Genomic DNA, 6,943 nt, shown 5'->3' on the forward strand with positions numbered 1-6,943 from the left:
GTCTCGGAGGTAACTTCCAGAAAGTCCACAAGGGAAGACAGTTACAAAGGGGGGTGATGCAGAGTGGAGCTGGGGGCTGGGGAGGCTAGGGAACCACTGCTTCCAGCATGATCTCGCCTGCTACCATCTTGGTAATTACATGAATTAACAAAAATCCACCCTGCCGTCCTTCCCCACAGCCCTCAGGATAAAGCTCCAGCTCCTTACCTGGGTTCCGCACCCTCCTTCACAGTCAGGCTGCTGACTACCCTCCAGCCTCACCTGCGCACACTTCACCTGTCAACACCTGCAATCACTGCTCTAAGTAAGCTACACTCACATATCCGCAAAGACCAAGCTCTCTCGCCTGGGCCTTTGCATGAGACGTTTTCGCTCCTTGAACACTTGTGTGCTGGGCCACACACTCTCATCCTCCGGGGTCCACGTGGGCACTGCAGCCCCTGGGGGCCTGTGCCGACCAGGCTGGTCCCGGGCCTGTGAGCACGGACCCCCGCACTCTCTGCACACTCTCTCCCCATGGCAGAGGTCAGCACCCCAACAAAACCGGTGTCACACAAGAACACGAACCATGTCCATCCTGCTTAGCACCTAGGGAAGTCTCAGGATGGTATCTGGAATTCCAGACACGAAAAAACAGGTTTTTTGAGTAAACGGCCCCAAGAACTCAGAGTCCAATCTATCTTAGTTGTACTCACTTGTCCTGATGCTTAAAAGACATCTTTATTAACAAAATGGGGGTCTTCAGAGGGTCTTGAGGCAGCCTTCCTTCCTGTCTACCACCTTCCCACAAACGTTAACCCTGAAAATGATCTCCACACATATTTCAGTGATTCAACTCCTCCAAAACTTTTCTGCACCTTCCTAGAATTAAGGTTGCAAAACACCTCCATCCCAAGTTCCTGCCCTCCAACACACACACCAAATCAAACAAGAACCAAGAACCAACTCTGGCAAAGCAGCTCCAGAAGCAGAGCTGCTCTGCAGGGCCCAGGAGGACCAGGAGCTCACGATGGCACACTCGGGGGATGGGGGTCTGGCTCTTAGCATCGCAGCTCCAGGCTGACTTTGGGGGAGGCAAGACGGACTCCTACTGTCTGACCATCTGTCTGGAGGAACACCAGTTAGACGGTTATCTTTCTGGGCTTAAGTATTTTCAAATACTGGTGGGGAGGGGACAAGCCAGAATCAGTAGATTATCAGCAGTCCTGGTGCTAAAAGCTCCAATGAGCTGGGGAAGAGGCCCCTGGCTCATCAGGGGCCTGCCTGACGTCTCACTGCCCTCCCGCCAGGCCTTTCTTCCGCTCCATCGTATTTCAAGAAGAATTCTGAGTGCCTTCTACTAAATATTGCCCCCTCATGTAAATATTGTCCCCTGTGCTGTACCTGTACCAAGATGAGGTATTTTTAAGCTCTAATGTTGCTGAAAAGCTACACTTGATATTCTGCCTTATTTGGATCTACTAAAAGAAGTTATTTTGTGGCAAGCATTAAACATTCCTTCATTCAGTATTTAGTACAAACCACCTATGAATCAAACAAAAGATGCAGAAATGAAATAATTTTTTTTTTATTTCCAAGACTCTCAGAAACAGATTTGCACCCAAGTGGACGTTACAGTCACAGGAACAAACGTATCATCTGGATGGAGGGGGATGCAAAGAGCTGGGCTGTGACCTCATGACCTGCAACACCATCACAGCACGCAGCCCAGGCTCCTCCCACAGCCAGTAAAGAGCGGGGCGAATTGGAAAAACAGGACTAAGACTTCCGGGCCTTGCTCGGAAATTGAAACTGCATGACATAATTTCCCTTCCCTAATACCTAGCCTCTGTAGAGACAGAAGCTGCTTGGGGGAAAAGAGAACAAAGCAGGAAAGTGAACCGACCCTCAGAAGGAAGTGGAAAAACTTTAACCAGGGCCCTGCCACCTGGACATCCAACACAAGGACACTGGCCAAAGTGAAATTCAACACAGTTATAAACTGTCATGAGGTCTGAATCCATCAAGTTCATGAGGCTTTTACCAACACAACATATTGGTACAACAGAGTGCTGACCAACGCCAGCACCCCAGGAGACACACATTCATTTTCTCTGGCTGCCTGTCCTCAATTCACCACCAGACTCACCAGAGAGCAGTCCTCAGACATCAGACAAACTGGGATAGAACCTCAACTCTACCACTTCCCCACTGTGGGGCATGAAACAAACCCCACAGCTAAAAACGGCCACATCATAAAGAGCCCAGTCTCTCGGGCCCAGCTTCCCTCCCAGGGAGTGACCACTGCTGACATCTGTGAGCACGTCACATACCTCTCACCTCCTGTGCCTGGGGAAGGGCTATCATCACGCCCTGCTGGATGGGAAAGCCAGGTGTAGGCAGTTAGTAAAGCGTAAGTAGCTAAGCTGCCATCTGAATCCAGAGCCCCTGAGAACCAGGTATCAGAGGACAGGGCACAGGCTGAGTCAGACACAGTGTGCATCCCAGCTCTGCACTGGGACCTGTAGCCTCACTGTCCCTCAGTGACGCAAATGTGAGAGGGGAGAGGACCCATCAGCAGGCATATCCTGGTATTATAAGGTACCAGACCCCATTCCGGGCTTCCCAAGTGACGCTAGTGCTAAAGAACTTGCAGGAAACATAAGAGACATGGGTTCGATCCCTGGATCAGGAAGATCCCCTGGAGGAGGGCATGGCAACCCACTCCGGTATTCTTACCTGGAGAATCCCATGGACAGAGGAGCCTGGTGGGCTACAGTTCATGGGTTTGCAAAGAGTTGGCCCTGTTCTAAACCATGTGATGTTACTGTAGTTGTTAACCATATATACAAAAAGGTATATAAAGTACAGAAGGCACACATATAGAAGGGACTAAATGACTTCTATTTTTCCTCCCACCTTCTCTGCAAAATTCACTACCTCTTGTTTGTTTCCACTGTGTGTCAAAAAAACCCTATGACAGGGGAAAGAAAAATCAAAACAAAACAAAACACCAAGACACAAGTGTAGCAAGAGAATCAGACTCACAGTTCAGAAGGCCACCAAAACTCCGTGAGGAAGTCGCACGATGACTTACAAACACTCCTCCTTTCTCCTTCCTCTTTCCATAGCAGTCACCGAGAACCTGACAAGGAAAGACAACATGCATTTACAAAACCACCTCTCCACCACTTTTTCAAAGAGCCACTGTGTTCACCCCTCTCAGAGCCAGTCTCATCACCTACGACACATGAGGGTAAAAACACGCCATCAAGTCCCTGTCTTCAAACCTACATTTCAGTCAAGAAAATACATGTGAAAACCTGGAGACTACTAAAACGTATCAACAAGCATGCATTAATATGACACAGAGTTAGCTAGTAAGCTCAGGGAAAGATCACCAACAATATATACATCTACTTCACCCTCTCCCACTAAAATTATACTAAAGAGGTATTAAAAAAAATTGAATAACAAAACACAGCTCAGGCAGAACTGACAGGGCAAAAAGAGAATTCTGGAGCCTGTGAGAAAAGCTTCTCACACGGAAGATAAAGACGAAAACAAATTTTTTAAAAACGGGAAAAAAAAAAAACTTGGAGGAAACAGAAACTATGAAAGTTTGGAAGCATAGTAAATGACTCAGCAGGCCAAGAAAGCCAGGTTCTAAGCCAGCAGTGGAAAAACTAAGACCCGATTCCACTTCCACAGGGGTGTCCCAGAAGGCTCAGAGAGGGCAGCACCGGGGCGGGCAGGACAGGGCCTGGCCACTGCTACTGCTGCTAAGTCGCTTCAGTCGTGTCCAACTCTGTGTGACCCCACAGACAGCAGCCCACCAGGCTCCACCGTCCCTGGGATTCTCCAGGCAAGAACACTGGAGCGGGTTGCCATGTCCTTCTCCAATGCATGAAAGTAAAAAGTGAAAGTGAGGTCGCTCAGTCTTATCCGACTCTTAGCGACCCCATGGACTTCGGCCCACCAGGCTCCTCTGTCCATGGGATTTTCCAGGCAAGAGTACTGGGGTGGGTTGCCATTGCCTTCTCCAGGGCCTGGCCACAGGGAGCAGCAAGTCTGCTCAAGCCGCAGCCAGAAGCTCAGCCCCAGGCGTCCGAGTGCTGCCCCGTCCCTGATGGCCACTCCCAGGAAAAGCAGAGTGGCTCTCAACTGAAGGCCCCCTGCCCAGCTGGACTACACACAGGGGGACTTCATCACCATACAAAACTCAACGGTGGGTCCTCGCGCTCCCCACCCCTCACACACCCACCCAGCCCCCAGATTTCTGTAGTCAGAATTCCACACGAAAGAGACTAGAGAATATTCTTGGGGAATATAATCAGACCAAGAAGAAAGACCTGAAAATACACTGGGGATCCCCCAACAAATCGTCCACCCCTAATACCCTGATGTAAAAGTCAAAAGGCCCTCCCCATGGCAAACAGAAGGAAAGGGTTCTGGAGGATTGGGAGGTAAGGAAATACTTGAGAGAAACAGAAACTCTACAATCAAAAACCTAGAGGTAAGAAGATGCTGCAATCAATAAACAAAAATAGGATACTCATGAATATTCAAGAACATGAACACAGAAGCAAAAAACTAAAAAGAAGGTTAAGTTAAATTCAAGACATCTCCCTGAGAGCAGGATAAAAAAATGAAGGAAGAAAGGGAAGGACGGTGGGACAGAAGTATACTGGAGAGAAAGAACAAGAAAAATACATCAGCCAAGACAGTTTCGTGGATAACAACACTTCCAGAAAAAAAGAACAAGGAAACAGAAAGGAGAAAAGCATCAGCACAATCACTTGAAAAACTTTTCCCAGAACTGAGGAATGAAGTTACCAAAATGAAGGTCCCCAGTGAATGAGCAGAACAGTAGATGGAAAGAAACCCACACTTCATGGCATTTTAAAAGAGCTGGCCGAATTTTTAAATTCCTACAAGCTTCTAAAGATGGGAGGGGAAAAAGTTACATTGAATAAGAAATTAGAATAAGCTTCTGAACTGAAAACCAGTAACATGGAGCACAGGAAGCAATGGATCAGAGCGACGCCAACAGAACTCCACACCAGCCACACCTTAATCACCCTCCTCAATCACGCTCACGCCCTAACCTTCTGCCCCAAGCGTCCTACCTCAGGAGGCCACTGGAGAAGGTCCTCCCCCAAAATGTAAGCATAACGAAGTAGGAGGCAATCACAGGAGAACAGGAGCTTCAGCAAGGACCTGACGGTGGAAGGAGCTTCCAGAACAGGAGCTCCTGTGGGCCAGGAGAGGAGGACAGTCGGAGCAGAGAGGCTCAGGAGGAGGGAAGGTGGGAGGCGGCCCGGCCCCGCCCAAGACCCCGATCATCCTTCTCAAGTGGTTCACCTCTGGACGCAGTGGTCGACCAAGACAAAGAAGTCAGTCAAGGAAGACGAAGACAAAGGGTACCCCAAACATGAAACCCAACCCTGGAGAGAAGCCGAAGGGCAAGAGCAAAGGACGACCGGGGCAACGCTGCAGGGAAGGCATGAGAACAGCCAGCTGAGAACACGGGAGAACAGAGACCTCCAGGAAGCCGAGCCCAGAAAGAGGACATGAAGAGTCCGTGTGCCTGACTCTGTGGAAGGTTTACTAAAAGGCTGCCCAGAGGATGTGGAAATAAGCAGCAGGTATAAAGAGAATTAAGAGCCCGGGGGCTGAGTGCTCCGAGGGGGGCGATGACCCCTCGCACTCCCTGTGGTCTGTCCACAGCACTCACCCTCGCCCTGTCGTCAGTGACCCACGCTCCTCTGCCCCGCGCTCACCTGGAGACCTGCCAAAGGCCATCTCTCAGCTGTCACCTTCCAGAACCCACCACAACGCTCGCTACAACAGTGCGCACAAGAGCCAAGGGTGTTCTTCGTTTATTCACATACTGAGAATCTACTCAACACACCTGGCATTCCTCCAGGGAACTAGAAATCAAGACATAGAAATAGAAGACTCCTGTCCTTCAAGAGTTTAGACTATTTTTATTCCTGAGAAAACAATCATTTATCCTATATCCTCATCTTCCCCCAAAGATGAAAAGTTCACCAGTGGCTCACAGAATTTCAGTACTCCAGCTACCACTAACAGAATGGGACCCCAAGACACAATGGAGCTTTTCTGACACGGCGTGTGCTGTGTAATATGAAGTGTCGACCTGAAGTGGGAACGTGCTTCCTGTATTTAGGGCCTGAGACCCTTCTGGATCAAGGGTCTCCAGAGTCTAACATCTTTCATCGGTGTCTCTGAAGAAGCCTACATTCGGGCGAAGTTAAGCTACTTCAGTTTACAGAGCACGTGCGCCCTCCCTCACACCTCTGTGCCACCGGCAGTCCGTCCACCGGGGCCTTCCTGCCCGCACTGAACAGGAGCGTGTCTGGAGGGGGCCACGCCCCTCTCTTGCGCTCCCCCAGTCCTGTCACTCACCAGAGGGGCCTCTGGAGTCACTGACGTGCCGTGCACAGCACCAGGCACTGGAGCACACATCAGTGAACAGCAGAGACACGGTTCTGCGCCCAAGCACCCTTGGGGTGTAGCTTCTGGTTTAACACGTGTGTATTAGTCACTCAGTCGTGTCTGATTTCTCTACAGTCTGATGGACTGTAGCCTGCCAGGGTCCTCTGTCCATGGAATTGTCCAGGCAAGGATACTGGAGTGGGTTGGCATTCCCTTCTCCAGGGGATCTTCCTGACCCAGGCATTGAACCCCGGGCAGACCCTTTACCATCTGAGCCACAAGGGGTCACCCACTAGTGTGGATGTCAAATCCGACCCCACGTGTCGGCCCCTCCCTCCACTCAAATACGAGATTCTAGGAGCAAGACAGCCTCCTTCAACTCTGCAGCCTCAGGACCTACGCACTATTAAATAAAGCCAGAGTGAAGTTCTGACTCCAGCTGGTTGCAAGAGGTAAAAAAACCCATGTGCTCTTTAGAAGCTCTCTGCCTTTTTTTTTTTTT

At 49.9% G+C, this 6,943-nt stretch overlaps 1 protein-coding gene across 9 annotated transcripts in view; it reads right to left on the reverse strand.

The window, feature by feature from the left end:
- Positions 1–6,943, reverse strand: part of PTK2 (protein tyrosine kinase 2) — a 194,671-nt gene that overhangs the window by 167,197 nt on the left and 20,531 nt on the right. For 2 of the 9 annotated variants that reach the window (XM_010834796.1, XM_010834794.1), the window contains exons 1-2: positions 5,763–6,537; positions 3,028–3,124 (exon numbers count right to left, since the gene is read on the reverse strand). The gene's annotated coding sequence lies outside the window, so the exon portion shown is untranslated. Of the gene's footprint in view, positions 1–3,027; positions 3,125–5,762; positions 6,538–6,943 lie in introns of those variants that run through there. The other 7 variants (XM_010834800.1, XM_010834797.1, XM_010834803.1 and 4 more) reach the window with 6 other exon arrangements.

The sequence above is a fragment of the Bison bison genome, unplaced genomic scaffold (assembly GCF_000754665.1).
Source record: "Bison bison bison isolate TAMUID 2011002044 unplaced genomic scaffold, Bison_UMD1.0 scf7180017864036, whole genome shotgun sequence".
NCBI classification, from domain to species: Eukaryota; Metazoa; Chordata; class Mammalia; order Artiodactyla; family Bovidae; genus Bison; species Bison bison.